At 44.5% G+C, this 17,915-nt stretch overlaps 1 protein-coding gene across 4 annotated transcripts in view; it reads left to right on the top strand.

Moving 5' to 3' along the window:
• The window catches only part of LOC308176580 (uncharacterized protein), a 378,041-nt gene that overhangs the window by 258,185 nt on the left and 101,941 nt on the right, over window positions 1–17,915 (top strand). Inside the window, exon 6 of one of the 4 annotated variants that reach the window (XM_080552539.1) lies at window positions 5,068–11,295. The exons of the other annotated variants lie outside the window; for them this stretch is intronic. The gene's annotated coding sequence lies outside the window, so the exon portion shown is untranslated. Of the gene's footprint in view, window positions 1–5,067; window positions 11,296–17,915 lie in introns of those variants that run through there. 4 annotated transcript variants of the gene reach the window in all.

The following is a 17,915-nucleotide window of genomic DNA, read 5'->3' on the forward strand; positions in this document are numbered from 1 at the left end:
CCCAGGAGAGCAGGAGCCTGGCTTCTGCTGCGGAGCCACGCAGGAGTCATTGGAGCTTGTGGCGTCTTTAATTCGCAGTCCAGTTGTGCGAGATCCCATGTGGAAAAATACTGCAATTAGAATTGTTGTCCACGGTCAGTGTGAGAGTTCTTCGTGTGGCTCAAGGAGAAAACTGGTAATTTAAGAAGCCAGCGTTCTGCCGGAGAAAACCTCCAGGAAAATGAATATCCCGGATTGTAAGGGGAACGCATTGTGTTATTGGTGGGCTCATCTGTGGGACTTTGGCTTCTCTCAAGAGGCATAGATCTCTTAGGATGCACCTTGAGGAAGCTCTAGGTAAAATGGAAAATGTTAACACTGTTTTTGAGCTGTTTTACTGGGGGGTTTAGCATGGCACGGCTGTAAAGAATTCAATCCACCATTGCCTGGTTAATTGGTGTGGTCTGAATTCGTTCTTTGCAGCTTTATGCTCTGAAGCCTGAACTATAGCCTGGCCTTTTAAAACTTAAGTCTACGTAGTGTCTTCTCTTCTCTTCTCTTCTCTTCTCTTCTCTTCTCTTCTCTTCTCTTCTCTTCTCTTCTCTTCTCTTCTCTTCTCTTCTCTTCTCTTCTCTTCTCTTCTCTTCTCTTCTCTTCTCTTCTCTTCTCTTCTCTTCTCTTCTCTTCTCTTCTCTTCTCTTCTCTTCTCTTCTCTTCTCTTCTCTTCTCTTCTCTTCTCTTCTCTTCTCTTCTCTTCTCTTCTCTTCTCTTCTCTTCTCTTCTTTCCTCTTTCTCTTTCTCTTTCTCTTTCTCTTTCTCTTTCTCTTTCTCTTTCTCTTTCTCTTTCTCTTTCTCTTTCTCTTTCTCTTTCTCTTTCTCTTTCTCTTTCTCTTTCTCTTTCTCTTTCTCTTTTCAATTTTGTCTTGCTTCATAGCTGTGGGATGTTGACTTAGCTGGCAACAGACAAGCCTTTTTATTTCTTCTGACTGCTTCTGCAAAGCTTGATGGGGAATTTGCATAATCAATGAGGTAACCCTGTCACCCCAAACATGGAGTCTTTAAAGAGAATAGTTTTATGCAAATTAGATATTGATGGTGTAATGATTAATTGGCCCCAAGCCTTTGTTAATATGCAATTGTTGTAGTGCAACATGCATTTGTAATTATTTCAGTTTGGTTGTTCAAACAAGTGGTGGGCATTTAATTGCTTGCAGCAATTGAAGAGGCAGGATATCAGAGAGAAAAACAAAGGGCTGGTTAACCAGTTATCTGATATAATGTTAGATTTCCTTTGTGTATATTGCGTTACAACGGTCAGATTGGTAGGTGATAAAAAACAGTGCAACTCTCCTGGTAGATATAGAGCTATTCTGAAATGTTCCTGAAGTCAGATTTCATGGTCGTATTTGGTGTTGGTCATCTGGGATTTAGGATTGTGAACAATGTTGTTTATTGCTGTTGGTTATTATTATTAAAAAGAAACCGCTTTGGTTCCAAAGGTTGCAAGGAGTTAGAAGTCTGCATTCGAGCGAAGCTGCTTGGAAGGCTGGTTCAAGCAAGCAAATCAGTATCGGAGCCACTTTACATTCTCCAAGGTGCTCGTCTGCTCTGTGTGGCTTCCCTGCTAGTTTGATACCTATTCTCCTTTCCTTTTGCCTCTACATCTGCACTTACCAGACAGGAAAAAGCTGGTATTTCCGGAGGAGAAGAATCCTACTTCTCCATGACTGCCCTTAACCTACTGTCTGTGTCAGCTTTCCATGGCATGTGAGTTTGTGACGCTTTCACTTAGAGACTACATCTAAAGTTCTGAAGCTCTTCTCTTAGGACAAAGGTAATTTGGAGGGGATGGCAGAGGTGTCCACCTAGGAACAGTGAACAGAAAAGCTGAGTATTATTATGATCTTCCAAAAATGAATTCTGTTATTAATTATATACACTTAAGTAGCAATAGGGCACAGAGTAGAAGCTGAAGTATGGACTAGATATAGAATGGGAGTGGGCAGAGTGTCACAGATCCTTTCTGGAAGGATAGCAGGATGCTGCTTGACTCAACAGCCGAGTTACTTAGAAATGATGTGGTTTTTATCCTCTATTCCAGCAAAGGAGACACTGGAAGTGGGAGGCCTGTGTATGCACTACCGGTAGGACTTGGCTTAGCAGAGACGTGCTGCTAGGAGCCTAAAGGCACGATCTTCTGGGTTCCTTATTCCTGCTTTGGTTTCTTGTTTCCCCAAATCCCTTTCCCAAATTCCAGATGTTTAGATAGATTCTTCACTGCATTCTGTCTCTTGTGCCAAGAGTCCATAGACTGGTCATCCCTAGGCTCCAAGCAGGGAATCTCCTCCTCTCAGGAGACACTCGTGTGTAAAACAGGTAGGAAGCAGACATGGCAGCTGCTGAACACTGCTCCAGTTATTTCTGAGGCAGAGACCTACTAAAAACACCAAGTTTTAATGCAGCATTTTTAGACCAAACGCAATGCATAGCAATAAATTGCATCCTAGAAAGGATATAATGAACACTTCTACCGTAATCTGTAAAGAATCCACCGTCCTATCTTAGAGATACCACTATACGTCTGAAAAAATGTTATTGGAGTGAATGAAGTCTCTCAGTTTATACTGGCCTAGAAAACTTAATCCGCAGTCTTTATTCTCTTCCTTTGCACATATATTTAAAGAATAATATATAATTTTAAAATGTATATTATTTATCCCTAAGTATATTTGTAGGATAAATAAAAAATTTGCATGATAAAGCAGATGAGCAATTCAAAGATGTTCTGGTCTCCTGGGTAGATTTGAATTTAAGCAGGTATTGTTATGCATTTTACGGAAATGTACATTGAAAGAAGAACTCTGAGTATTATACCAATACTCCAGAACAGTCATGAAAATTTAAGCTTCGTAAACTGCTTAACTTGTGTTTTCTTAATACTCTTGTAGTTTAAAGGAGCTAAAGTGTTTTATTATTATTATTTAAAATTAACGTTCTCTTCAACTTCTCCACCAAACTTCAAGCAAATGTTTACGAGCAAGTTACAGAATAAAGCTCCAAAGAAATAGTTCTCAGCAGAAACATGGCCCAGTACTTACTGGGGCAATATGGATATTCAGCTCCAGTGCCACATTTGTAATCCAAATGACAGCGTCTCACCTATCCACAACACAAGAGAATGTCAACTCCGACATCAGTCTTGGGTTATATTTCATCAGAACACGTGTATTCTGTGCTTAAGATAGTCTAGAGGACTGTAATAATTATTAAAACAAACCATCATAGATAGCTTTCTGCTAAAAGGGTAGTGACAGGTTTTCATGTAAAATCAATCTCTGGATTAAACAAAAAATCATTATGGTAGAAGAAGAAAGATAATTTAAATAACTAATTATCCTTTCTGTTCATACTCTAAGTAGCTCTATAGGAAATATGTGGAGTGTGTGGTCAAAATGTTTAAAATGCCAGACCATCATCTCCCTGAGGCAGGGTGGCTGTCTTTGTTTTTGTCATTGGAGCGATTAAAAACCTTAGATAGTCTGGCGAGCTAATGAAGATGAGAGTATTGTGGAGTTAATCATGGAAAAGATTTGAAGACACAATGGTAATACCAGGGGAAGAGCTGGCAGTGGGAATTCCAACTGCAATTTATTTTTTCCTTTACTTTCGAAATCACAAATCTCAAGTTGCCAGCTACACGGTTGCTTTCGTCGCATCCTGCTGGTGCTGAAACAATTGTGCCACGTGGAGTAAGGAGTGCTGTGATTGCTGAGCTCCCCGTGTCTGCCTGAAAGACCAAATTCTGCTATTCTGTGTGGGGTCCTGGTAGCAGTCGTAACCTTTGGAGCCCTTTTGTTTAGTTCATTGTCATTTTCTAGCGCGTGAAAGTCCAAAATAACTGATTTCATCCCTGTTCGAGGAAGCGATGGAAGGACGAGCTGTTGATACGGCAGTATTGGCATGTGTAGAGGGGATTTTTAGCTATTTTCTGTCAGTGGCATTGTGATAAGGGCTGCCTTTCACAAACATAGCAGTGTGAAAAGCGTGCCAAGAGTTGCTTTATCCCCATGCATTCTCAGAGAACAGAGAAACCCATGACCCTGTTAGAAAGTTACCTACTGGGCCAAACGCAAAGGTGAAATCTAAGCCGTTGCAAATTATACGTTGGTAGGAGCGTGGAGGGAACTCTAAATCGATGGAAGTAAAGGCAGCCGTGAGTGGAGACTTTGACACAAAATTCCCCCCTCTTACTAGCTGCTTTTCACACATCCTCCCTGCAGAACACGTGGAGGCTGAGAGTCCTTGTGGCTCGAGCCGTTTCCGAGCTGGTCATTTACCCAGCCACACTCCTCACCTTCGGCGGCATCCCTGGGACCTCGTGTTGGTCCGTGCCCTTTACCGCTCCCGACAGCTAGAGGAGTGTTTGCTGTTTGCCAGGAAGCTCCCAGAGCTACCTGCTGAAGTGCATTGCAACCCTGCTGGCAGCAGGGCAGGTGGACACGTGGATGTCGAGTCCGATCAGGGCTCTGTCCGTAATAATTTGCTCTTGCTGGAGAGCGAGACCGCAGCGGGATGCGTTGCGGTGAGCAGAGCGGGAGGCTAAGCGTTTCCCTTCTGATTGATGGCTGCGGAGATGTGATAAATGTTAGAACGGTTGCAGCAATAATGATCCTGTGTTGTCCAAGAGGTTGCATTAATTTAATTAGATTTGTACTCGAGTCAGAGATGACCTGCCTCTACGCAGTGTCTTAAGCCATCAACACGCACCGGAGGTGTACAAGGGGGGGTTGCTGTCTTTTTTTACTTCATAGACAATAAATCCTAGATCAAAGCAAAAACAAGCAATGATACGTGTAATTTTTTAACAGAAACTCTATAAATATTCAGCGCTGCTGTTTGGCAACATTAAGAAATCACTGAAAAATGCAGTCATTGCTAAATGTGTTCATTTGAGAGGTTTGCTCTTACAAATGCGAATCTTCAAAGGCCATGAAACTTAACAATAGCTTCTCAGCATTAGACAGAGAGTTAATTATAACATCTCTCACACAGGCAAGGTAACTAAACCAAATCTGTATCCCTCTTTAGTTTTCAGCCTGCTGAGTGAGTGCTGTCAGAAGGAATTTGCCTCACTGCAGGTGCTTGGTGCTGTCAGCAGTGCCTGTCGGGAGGTCCTGCCAGTTCTCCTGCAGGATTACCCGGTGCAGAGACGGAGCGTGCACTTCACTTAGGCTGGGGAGCACGACGTGCCAGAGACAGAGGGGAAGCAAAGAAAAGGTTAAGTTCCCGAATTTTTAATTGAGCTCCGAGTGACTGTTTGTGAATAATTGGTTGTGTCAAAACGTAATGATTGCTGGCTTGGGAAGCTGCAGCCTTTCACCCGGAGGTCACTGGCTCAAATCTGGACCGTGCTGGCTGTAATGACGGGTGTTCAATACCAGCTAATGTGAAATGAATTGCTGATCTCTGCCCAGCTTCTACTGGATAAGCATCCGCATCACCGACGGATTGTGCTGGGAATCTCGGCACAGGCAGCATCCAGAAGTAATCCCATCCTTTTTATGTGAGTTCCCTGCCGAGAATTGGTTGTCTGGTCCCTGAGACCTGGCACTATTGCTCCAGCAGCTTTATTAATGCAGTGGAAAGAGGAGAACTTCACTTCTCAGTGTTTCCTGCCCGGCAACTTTTGTGTGCATTCGGTGAAACCTCAGCAATCCTTCACTAACTGTGAGGAGCCCTTCGCAGCACTAACAGGGCTACTGGCACCCAGGGCATCAGTATTAATCACTGAGGATTGTTCTCTGGGGCCTGGACATGGTCGTTTCACTCCCTATTTAAAAATATTTGTGAGTGTTCATCTTCCGGAGACAGGAAAATAAAAATGATAGCCCTTGCAAAACAACATTAACCCACATTATCGCTCCCCTAGCTGTGTCATGAGCCATTCTTTCTGCTGCTGGAGTTAGCGTGAGATCTGTCACCGTAAGTCTCCTAGAGCACAGGGAATATTTCTGAGCACACCTGTGGCTGTATGCGACTGCCGAAAACACGCCGTTCTGCGGGCAGTGGGAGTGTGCCGCAGGGATTTGCTGCGATTCCTCAGCAGATCAAAGCAATCCAGCAGCCGTGGGGTTTCACCAGTTCCTTGGAACACGGAGCAGATTGTAAGTTTATTTATGCATCCTGGAATAAATAAACAAAAGGTACTTCTGGGCTTCCAGAGTGTTTTCTGTGAATACAGCTGGCCTTTACTGGTGCTATAATGGCACTGTAGAGTGTCTGTGGCACCTTTGAAAAAGTGCAAACCTTCAGGACAGGGAACCCAGATGAGAAAGCTTCATAAACTTATAAGTTGACGTCAATTGTTTCCAAAGAACCCAGCTCAGCTTAAGCTGCTTAAGGCCATTCTTGGCTTGTGCATTTAGGGTGAAATATTTTTCCTACTGTACTTTTGTCATTGATTTCAAAAGCGAAAGGGGTTTCCCCTTGACTCAGCGGGTTTGAAGGACTTTGAATCAGTATCAGTTTCATGAGCTCATGAAATCCTTTCTCTTATCTGAGTTATTTGGTGGTGAGTTGCTTTACACTCTTCATTGAGAATCCGGGAGGGTGTAAGAATGCACGTTCTCCTATTTCCTATTCCTCTGCGTTACCCAAACAGCTGGATCCTCACACAGACTCTTGTGGGAATGGCGAAGGTTACGAACCAAGCTGTTCTCCTGGATTGGGGGCCCTCTCCAGACACATTCCAGCTGAGAGTGCTGGCATTTGAATGAGAGAAGGTCTTGACATCTTAATTCTGGACTAGCAGGTATCACTCCCCATGCAAATATAATTTCATAGAGTGTGAGCAAGTAACATATGTCCAGCCCCCGCACTGCAGAAGCCCCAGGGAATGGGCAACTGAAGTCCAAAAGCCAAATGTATTTCCTGATTAATTGGGCCCTTGAGGCTTTTGGGTGACATTAAAGAATCTGCCAGTCATTTTCCCCCTGTCTCGCCTCTTCCTTTAGATAGTAAGTAGTAAAATAATAAAATCTGCTTTCAAGACCTCATTACAATGAGGCACTTCGTTCCAGATGCTTTGTACCTTCTGGGAAGCCTCGTCCTGGAGGGGGTAGGATGCACATCTTGAAAGCTTACTTTATCTACAGAAAGAATACAAGTCTGGTACTCTTCTTCCAGCCAAGGGTACTGGCTTAGACAGTGTCCACCGTGTTCTCAGACTCCAGTGGATTGAAGAGGGAGCTTTTGGGATGACTTAGAAAGGGAGCCATTTCCTAAAGACAGAAAATACCCGCAGGTTTAAGAGGTCAGTAGTGTTATAAAAACTGTGATTATAGCTCTCTTTGGCTGACTTCAGGGGAAGGAACCTGGATATACGAGCAGCTTGAGACGCAGAGCTCAGGGAGAGCTTTGTCTCTTCTTATCTACAGTGCAAGTGAGGCAGGGTGCTGAGCGTCTTCCACTTCGGGGCTGCAGGGTTGTAGTGGGCACTGGTGGGGAAGAAGTGGTCCCATCTCTAAGAGTGCGAATGACACTCTTCCATATGAAATGAATTTTCCCTCTGTGGCCTGGCCCGGGAGCGGTGACTCTCTAAGCAACAGCTCAGTGTTTTTAGAGAGTTCTATATTTTTAATTGATTTAGTTTTAACTGCTCAGGGTGGCACGATTGATCACCAGCACCATGCGTGATGAATCTAGCCCCTTCCAGCTGTATCTGAGAAGAAGGGCTGCTGTGTCATCCTGCTCCTAGAGGAAATTTCCTTCTGTCATAATTTCATGACAGAACTTGGCTCCACGGTGTCAGCTGGCCAGTAGGGTTCGGCCCCTGAGTGCTTGGCCTTTCCGCCTGGGGTGGGACAGCAGGTCCCTGCACGGTCTCAGAAGGGCCCATGGTTCTTTTTGCTGCCTTCACCATGGACATGGCTGCGTTTTTACATGGCACAGGTAAGGGGGAGCTCCCCGATGAGGGCCAGCACCGGCGTGCGCCACCGCGTGACAGCCCCGTGGCGTCCTCGTGAAACCGCACCCAGTCAGAGGGAAGCGGAGAGGAGCTATATGGCTATTAGAGTAAAACATAACCGCCTGTCAGAGAAAAGTACTGACAACATGCGCGGCAAGCGCCGCCATCTAATGCCTGTCAGCAGCAGCGGGTAGTTTTTAACATTGTTCATATTCCTCAGCGAACGCGCTTGAATTGGCGGAGACAAGGATGGAGTTGACACGGGCAGGTCCTGTCAGCTCGCATCCGGGGGCGAGCTGCGTGCCGCCACCGCCCGCTCCTGACAGCTGCGCCCAGACGCCGGCGTCTTCGGGACGTGGGCAGCCCAAGGAGGGCAGGGCAGGCCCCAGCCCGAGCTGCACCTCGTCCCGAGGAGGCGAGGTCTGCTCCGAGTGTAAGGAGAAAAACGGGGGGAGAAGGAGCAAGGAGAAAACAATGCCTGTTATGTTTCATGTCAATGTTGCTGTCATTAGGTAGTCGGAAAGATTTCAAACGGATAAACTCCCCTTTGGGATGGCAGCCCGCCTTGGCAGCCAATTTTAGGCTTTGATTTGATTGATAAACTCTTTGTGACAAGGAAGGATAAAAGAGGCCCCTAGTTTGGTACATATAAATAGGAAATTAGCTGGCAAAGTTGTCAAAGATAATTAACTCTCTGATTCTGGGTGTCTATTCAGGTTGACATACTGAAATTATTTAGAAATGCACATGTCAACGCTCTGACAGAATTTGGTGCTGATCAGATAAACAGTTTTTGAGATGCCTGATTGTAAAATGATGTAAGAGCTTAGCTGGTGGTTTTATCATTATGCATTCTCTTAGCAGCAGCAGGTATCAAACGGCAGCCCCAGCCTTTAATGTGCCGGGTTCGGAGATCTGGAGACAAACTTTAGCGCTGTACTTCACAGCACTTAGCTGCTTGTTCTCTTCCTTGCCCCTGGGTTAAAAAAAAATACTAACAATGTGCTAAATTCCTGGGTGTTCGTCTGCTCCTCATCCTTTCCCCAGGCACAATTGGAAGTAAAAAAGATAAGGGTCTGCAAGATAAGAGGTCTGAAAGCCGTGGCATTTTGTTACTTCTTCAGAAGAGATAAACCACTCACTGCTATGAGCCCGAACTCTGAGATTGGCAAGGTTAGGAAAGGGCTACAGGAAAAAATCGGTGACTCTGAACACTGTCTTTAGAGTGGCTCCTGTTAAAGCAACGGCAGAGAGCAACCAATATATTTAGCATTGCAACCTCAGCGTCTTACCCGCCGTCCCTTGTTTGCATCTTGTCTGGAGCAGTCGGTGCAGCACTACAGTCGCAGTCCCTTCCTGGAGCATACCTTCTGAATGGGATTTGGTTTCCAAGTCCCATCCGTGCCCTTGGAAAAGTTAAACTCGGTGTGTAGGTGTTGTACAGCAGAGGTGAGGGCACTGCAGGCTGTCAGAGTAACCCGACTTTGATTCTTTCTTGGGTATTCCCTCCCTCTGCAAGTGTTTTTCAGCCTCCAAACAATAGCTGCTCCTTGGCAATGGGAAGGTGCAGCCACCGTGACGTGTGTCTAGCTCGATGCAACAGAGCTGGCCTTGGGTTCCCTTAAAGCACTAGGGTGTTGTGTGGGTTGTAGGCTGAAATGCCTCGTGCCAGAAAGCACCAGCACCCCAGTTCTGCGAGTGACTGTGGCAGCAGCCAGTCAACTACAGCGCTGCTCTCAGCAAGCTGGGGTTTCGAAGCCTGCAGAGTCTCAGCTGACTCCGGACACTGCCTGTAGTCTTGCAGCTTTCTGTCACATCTTGAAAGCTGCCACTCACCCCGTGTTTGCAGACAGACAGCTCTGCTTGACTGCTTCCCTTTTGAGAGTCCTGTCCAAGGTGTGTCCTGAAGGAAGTGGGAGGGAAATGAATAAAGGATCAGTGTGACACATCACTGCATCTGCCTGGGGGATAAAGGAGACAGTGTTAAAAACCACTGGAAAAATAATAGGCATCTTCCATGCAGAGTCTCTGCCTTGTTCTGTTTGCATGCAGATAGCTTCCCCGTATCCTGCTTAAGCTACTGCTGCTCTCTGAAACTGCCCACTGCCTGCCTGCAGCCTTCTTGTGCCTTTCCAACCACGGCTTTTGAGGCAATGTGAGCACGTAAAACATCTCTGCCATGCAGACAGCAAGAGCTGGCACATTCAGATCAAGACTCCAGTGAGTTGCTGCCTCTCTGCCAAACCTCCCTCAGCGTATACAAGCGCCAGGCTTTGATCATGCTGTCGATGAGGCACACCAGAATCTTCCAAAGACCTACCCCAAAACCACACCAAGTACCGAACCTCCCACAGGACTCACAAAGGGTAGGCAGAGGTTCGCTGTAACTCCATACCAACGAATGTGCTAGCGTCCTCCGAGTCAAAATGGTAACGACGCATGCATTATTCTTCCTGAGAGCCCCGCGGTTCCTTTTTATCATATTTTGCACTCATTTGTACAATGAACAATCTCCTGCCTCCCATCACTTACTTACACATCAAGAAGCTTTTTGTCTGTTTATAAATAGGGTCTCACTTGACATAACACAATTCATGATATTGTTTCCTCATCCATAAGCATTTCTGTAGCGCTCATTTCAGCATTTACATTCTGCAACCATCTTGTACAACTAGGCACCCTAGGGGCCAGGAATTGGGCTCGAGCAGTAAGATCTTATTTTTCCCTTTTTTTGCTGTTCACCTTAGCAAGAGAGTTCAAGAATGAAGGTTTGTGATGGCTAATAAGGGAATGGAGGCAGATAACTATTCTAAGTGCAAGTGCTTTATAAAAAGATACCCTAAACACCGCCGTCCTGGTGTTATTATGTTCATCATGTCTAATTCATACCTCCCAGCACATGGCAGTGGGGGTCTGTTCACAGAGAAACTGATACTCATGTATAATGCAGCATGATCTAACCTGCCATATAGATCACTGTTTTAGGATGAGTTATCTCTGAGCTGCATGCCCCTCTGTTGCATGGCATCTATCTTACAATAGGTTTGTAACTTATCACAATTGAAACCAAAGAAATAAAGCAGAAGGAAATGCACTTTTCTCTTGAGTGGTTCTCGTTAGAGCTTAGTTGAAATGTAGCATCTTACAGAGGCTGTTTATACACAATTTGATGATGAAGGCTGTGCTACAGGCAACCTGGAAACATGAAATAGGGCTTTAATCATAACACTTCCACGTTTCTCCATTGGGAGCTGTAGGTGTGCAGTGCCTTGGAATAGCAACCTGCTTTTATTTTGATGCCCAACATGGATTTTTGTGCCTGGGATTAGATATGCAGATTTGAAAATGAAGTCCACGTATGCCAGAGGTACCCAGAAGGCAGAAGCCTCACAGAAGGACCTGGGTAGGTGACAAACCGAACATCAGTCAGCTTTATGCCTCTGTAGTAAAGAAACCAGCAGCATCCTGGGCTGCATTAGGAGGAGCATTGCCAGAAGGCTGATGCAGGTAAATATTCCCCTCTGCTCAGCACCTGGGGGACGTATCTGCAGTGCTGTGTCTGCTTCTGGGCACTCAGTACGAGGAAGATATGAACATCCCAAAGAGAACAGTGAAGGGCCACAGAGATGATTAAGGGACAGAAGAATCTGACTTGTAGAGAGGGAAAGAGAACTGAGGTTTCTCCAGGTTTTCAGCCTGGAGAAAAGAAGACTCCAGGGATTTCTCACCAGTTTGTATCAGCATCTCTTGGTGGCAGTAACGGAGACAGAGCCTGACTCTTCTCAGTGCTGCAAAAATCGAAATACAGAAAATTCTGTTTAAATATAAAATTATTTTTTTCAGTGTGATGGTGGTCAGACACTTCAGCAGGTTACTCAGAGACTGTGGAGTCTCCATCCTTGGAGAAATTCAGAACTCCACTGGACATGCTGCAGAGAAACTTCTGTAGCTGACCCTGCTTGAGCAGAGGGCTTGACGAGAAGGTCTTTACAGGTTCCTTACAAACCCGCGATTCTGTGATTTTGTGAGTATTTTCCATCCATTTGGAAATAAGTCTCCTAGTATGGAGTCGCCTTTTCCACAAAAGACAAGCGTTCTTCTAAGGAGAGGTGCATAGGTTATTATGTCCTGGAGCAGAAGCAACTTCCTCATAACTTGTTGGCAGATGCTTGACACATCTGTTTGCTTTAGACTTGCACTGAAAACGCATTTCTGTTCCTGCATCACATGTGTCAAATTCGGCTTCTGGGGAAATGTACAGATGTTCACACAAAGAGAAGAAAAAAACATGCCACAGGAGTATGTCATGGTTGTTGGTACATCATACAATGTATTAATGAGGAAAATATGTTTCCTTTAATTAAAATGTTTTGCCTAGGATTAAGATATGTTTTGACTTCAACAGGATTTTCTGTGTGTGGTTAAATAAACACATCGGATGTGTGTGCACAGCAATGCTCACGTGCTGCTCATCCCATCGGGCTGTAAGGATGAGCCCAGTGATGACGGTGAGGGTGCTGCAGGGATTTTTGCAGGAACCTGCGTGCCAATCCTTCTGTTGCCTTTCATCTGCTACTTCTTCATGTGGTTTACTTTCCTGCAGGAACGTAGATAGAGTGTGTAGGGAACTATCTGAGGCCTCTGAGGAGTTAAAAGTGGGAAATAGCTGAAAAACGCAGTAAGTGCTACACATGCCGTGAGGGCTGGGAAGCAGTGGGGTATTAAGGGAAATAAACTAAATGAGAAAGAGGTCTTTTGCCCTTCTTCAATTCATTGTTCTCGTGGAACTTAAAAAACAGTAGCTATTCCATTTGATTCCCATGTGTCGGCCACATGAACGTGCTGTCTGTGCATATCCTTTTTCCATTTCTCCGTACTGGATTTCTAGGCAGAGGTCCACATGTTTCAAAGGTGCCGTAAACTTTACTTCTAGTGGGTTTGGGAGCTAGAGTCTTCTCTAGCACAGTATGCAACCTTTGTTTTACCCAGTTCCAGACCTGAGAACTTCCTACCTATTTTCCTCCTCTCCTGCAATCACAGGTTATTTTTTTCCAGCAAATAGGACAACGCGGGTGGTCTTGAATGACCTGAACAGGCAATCTCTGGCCGTTCTGCTCCTGCAGTCACATCGTCACTTGGGAGTTTTGTAGTCTCCTGCTCTGCACGTGGAGCCGAAAGAGTTTAAGCTGTCAATAATTCGGTTTTCTTCCCTTAGTATTCAGACGCCTAGTACCTTGGAAACTCAGGGTGCCTTTGTGGTGTCTGACTTCCAGCCCAGCTGTGCCAGAAGCCCTTTCCACTTCTAGGGAAGCTGGTGTCCAGTGCTGGGCTCCGAGGTCAGGATCCGAGCACTGCTCTGTAACTTGCAGCCAGCAGCGAGAGCAAATGGTAAAACTCCCTTCCCCCGTCACCGTCTGCTATCTGAGATACTGTAGCTAAATCCTCTTCCCCCAAAAGACAAATGCTGAGGCATTTCAGGTATCGCACTGATAACTGGTGGCATATACATTTGCCTAAAAATTCTGACCCACGTTGCACAGAGGGAACAAAAACCTCCGAGCTCAGGACCCACATCTGCTCCGCAGCTGCACCAAGCAGTGAATTTATCATCGGCTTTTGTGATGCAGGGTAAACTATGACAGATCTCATCTTCTTAACTAATTAATGAAAGTCCTTGGGAATAGCTTGAGAAAAGGAGTACAGGAGTGGAAAAAGGGAACGACTGTGGAACTTTTTTTTTTTTTTTTTTTAAACAGGAGAAGGAAAAAATGAGCCTTAGTAGCAAAGAAAGAATAGAAACTAGAATTTCCAAACTTCTTTTGGAAAACAGAATTACAAAATCATTGGATAAAAGGCAACTTGCTGGATCTACTGATGATTTGAATTTTAGTAGTGCATTTGATGTGGTTTCTCATGACATTCCCACTTGCAAAACAAGTTTACACATTGGGTTGGGTATAAACATTGTGTCGTAAGGACTGCAAACTGGCTGGAGGATAATTATTAACAGCAACGTGTCTTGTTTTGGGGAGGTCTTTAGCAGAGCTTGGCAGCAAGATGGGGTTTATGTGGATACTTAGCTACTGTGGTTTGAGAGGAAGCTGTACGAATAAAGTCTTTAGAGGTTGAGTGGACAGTGAAGCTGCCCAGATATGTCCACGCAGAGCTATAGAGGATGGGCAGGTGGACAGAAAGCACCACAATATGATACAATATGGAAAATGAAAAGCTAATACATGAGGAAAACCTCCTTTGGGGGGAAAAACCTAGAACTTTTTGCTGACAGAGACCTGAGGTGATTGATGACAAAAAAATAAATATATGTAATATGTTTGTGGTGCGATGACATGGAAGAAGACAGTGCCAGATGGCATGGGGAGCAGAGGCAGGCATTTCTTGAGGTTATCAGAGCGGGGTTGTAGGAAACCCTCTTCTTCAACCCCTCTCTGATAAGACTTTGCCCAGGATGGTGTGTTCCATCCTTGAGACTCCACTGAGTGGAAATTCAGAGGAAATCAGCACATGTGGGGCTGTGTTTATGTGCACACAAGTGACAGTGGCTCAGCCTCTGAGAGCTGCTGAAACCAGGGGCAGGGATGTGAATGAGCAGTGACTGCATGGAGGAATGCAAAAGGCATAAACACCATGACATTAGGCAAAAAGTTACAGGGTTTTGTTAAGGGATTGCTAAGAATAATACAACCGAAACTATCGACTGGAAAATTGAAGCGGGCTATTAGTGAAAACATCCTGAATGGATGAGGTCATTGAGGCTGGAGCATTCTCCCCTGGGGCTTTTAAATCCAGTTTGGGGAACGCACTCAGCGCCGTGCTGTGGGGGTGCACTTCGTGCTGCCTTCGTGCTGGAGGGTAGGTGAGATGGGCTGGTTTGTAGTTTGTGTGAACTTCTCGGGGCTACAAGATCCTGTGCTTACCGGGTTTTCACTCCTCAAAGTCTTCCACCAAGCACGCCCCGTATCAGCTATCAGTGAAAAGTCAAAACTTTCTTCACCATTTGGCCGAAGCAGTGTGAGGCCTCCCTGAGGTGCAGAAATTTCCCTGTGTACGTTTTCGAAGGCCTGTGCGGTGGGTGCGTGGGACGAAGCACTCTGGAGAGCGTGGCCCTTCTGCACATGGGTGTAGAGACCGAGAGCCCTATGGGACTGCTACGTGTAGAAACACAGGGTGCTGCAGGCACGGCCGAGGGCGTGCGGACGGACAGATTAATGGGAATTTGTGCGGTTCGTTGGTTGTGCAGAGCTCTGAACAATCAAATCCCTTCAGATCACTCTGCTAGCTGGATTGCTTATGACAAAATCACAGGTTTTTCTCCAACACTTTTTAATCTCCATCTTGAAAAAAATTGGAAATGACATGGTAAAGTAAGGCCAATTAACATGAACAATTGCAGTTTATTTGCTTCCACTGTTTTACAGCATGCAGTCTGGTAGAGCAACGTGCATTACTTTTTTTGGAGACATCAAAATAAATAAGTAAATAAATACATGACCCTGTGGGCTTACAGGCTGAGTCAAAGAGCAGAGATTATTCCTGGCACTGCTCTCAGAAAAAATTGTTTCCTTTGAAAACACCAGACATTGACAGTTTTGCATCAGGACAAAATTAGGATGAGGTGAAATCTCTCCATTCAAATTGTGCCAATTCAGCAGATGTTTCAGACAGTTCTGGAAGGTAGAAAGAAATGAATAGAGACTAGAAAGCAAAAACAACCCCAGATCCCTTGAGACAAAGGTTACTATTTCTCTCCCTATCGACTCTCCTTTATTTCTAGTGAGATAGGGTTATCTAGGCATTTACATTCATATTTCAGTCCTGCGTGTAGCACTTTTGTACACAAAAGATGTCAGAGCTTTTAGCAAAGAGGGTAAAGTGTCATTATCTCAATTTTGCAGGTAAGGAAACAGAAGCACACAAAGGTGCTGAGACTTGCTGGCAAAGCACACAGCACACCACCAGCAGAGCCCCGCACCTGATAGATGATCCCGTGTGTTTGCCTTTGGGCCGTGTCATCTGTCATCTTAATGGTACAAACATTTTGGATTTAGTCGTACTGTAAAAGCAAAGGACTTAGAAAGAAAGAAAAAAATAAAAGCCAGTGCAGAAATTTGCCCACTAAAATCAAAACATCTAATTGAAAAACTTCTAAGAAATAAATGTCATGTTATTGTTCTCTGCTAGGGAAATGCTCTCAATTAGGACTTTAGAAATGTTAAGCCGTGCCCACCCTCATTCTACAAATTAAAACCAGCTATGCTTGAGAGAAGCTACTAAAGAGAGTTAGTCAGTAAAAACACAAGTGATTATTCTAACATCTCATATTCTTTTACCAAAACAAAATAACATAAGCTTGGAGACTGACTGACTTCTATCATAAACATTAGCATGCTGTGCTTGGACCTCTGGAGATCTGGCGAAAACCAAAATGTTCTGTCTCCACGTAGGTTTCTGCTAATGGATTTTCCATGCATCCCTTGTTTCAGTTCCTCTTACCGTGTGTGGGATGCAGAAACTCGCTGCTGCTCTGGGCAGTATCAGTTCCTGCTACTACCTTAAAAACATCAAGAGGCTGATTGCACACTGCTTTTTTATTATGCGCTGTGTGTTTTTAGGGGAGAAAGGAGCATTGTTTTCTACCATTTTAACTTTGTGTTCTGAAAAAGGTATCAGGCTGGGAAAGAGCAAGTTTCTCTTTCAGCCTGTTATGTGCTATGCTGGCGTGTTTTAAGCGTGCTCTGAGTTTGTGTGCATCTGTGAATTTCATCCACGTATTGCATGTGAATTATATTAATACTTTGATCCCCAGTCCTTGAGTTCTCCACTGCACAAGTCTCTCTATCATCAGTGAGGAAGGGGTAAAAACAACAAAAAGGGATTGAGGTGATCACTGCCTGAGGAACTTCCAATCTTATTTTAAGCATTGTCCTTGCAGGAGAGCTCATAAGCAGAACAACCTGAACATGTTTTCTTGCAGCTCCTATGCATTTCAGCTAATCAGTTTTCAAATGCTGCCCTTCCCATTCTTAATTCGTTTCCATTTAAGTATTGCTGGGATTTAAGAAGCTGCAAAGATTAAGCAGAACACCTGCCTGCCCGTATCCCATCTGCACAGCACAAGCACCAGGACAAGAAGGTAACGCGATCTTTGTGAAGCATGGGAAAAACATTCTCTTCCTTTATTAAAAGAAGGACAGGTCTTACTGCTATACCCTCGCTACCTTTCCAGCCCTGCTACTTGTAGTGAAATTGACCCTGAAAAAGCACTTTGCCAACACTCTCTGAGTTTTGTTAGTTTGAGAGAGTTAGGAAAATGTTTTTAGAGATTTCTTCATTGTTTGTTCCATTTGCATTTAGTATTTGTTTACCTCTCGCAAATAAAAAACATACAATGGGAATAAAAAGAGCCACGATTTTGAGATTTTTTAAAGTCGATGGCTCTTTTACATCACAGCGCTCACCTAACGTTTTCCAGTTTTTCTCTACAGCCATATGGACTAGAAATTCAAGCTTAAGAAAAAATACAAAAATCACCGAAGCTTAGGTTCTCATGCAGTCTCTTGATTTAAGCCACACTTTAAAAAAACATTAGCTATTGCGAGGGTCAATAAAATCACTAGAGGTTGCAACACAGAGTGGGAGGAGTGGCTCACCCGCTGTAAATTTGCCTGCCTCCCCGAAGTCAGTGGAGCTAGGGCTCTTTGCACCAGCTGACATGCCTGTCCCAATGTTTTTTGACTTGCAATTGTTTTTTGATTTAAGGGAAATGGTTAAAGTGTGGCCATCTGGCTCACACTGAAACTGGAGAGGGAGAGTCTCTTTGGCTCTGTTTCCCTTACAAATAAGTCAGCCTCTGAAGCTTATTCAATATACTTAAAAAAATAACAACACACAAATGAATAGAATGAAACAGCAAAAAATGCAGAATGAGACCCTATAAAAGCTGCATGATGAA

Source organism: Anser brachyrhynchus (assembly GCF_964034855.1).
Source record: "Anser brachyrhynchus genome assembly, chromosome: 12".
Lineage (NCBI taxonomy): Eukaryota > Metazoa > Chordata > Aves > Anseriformes > Anatidae > Anser > Anser brachyrhynchus.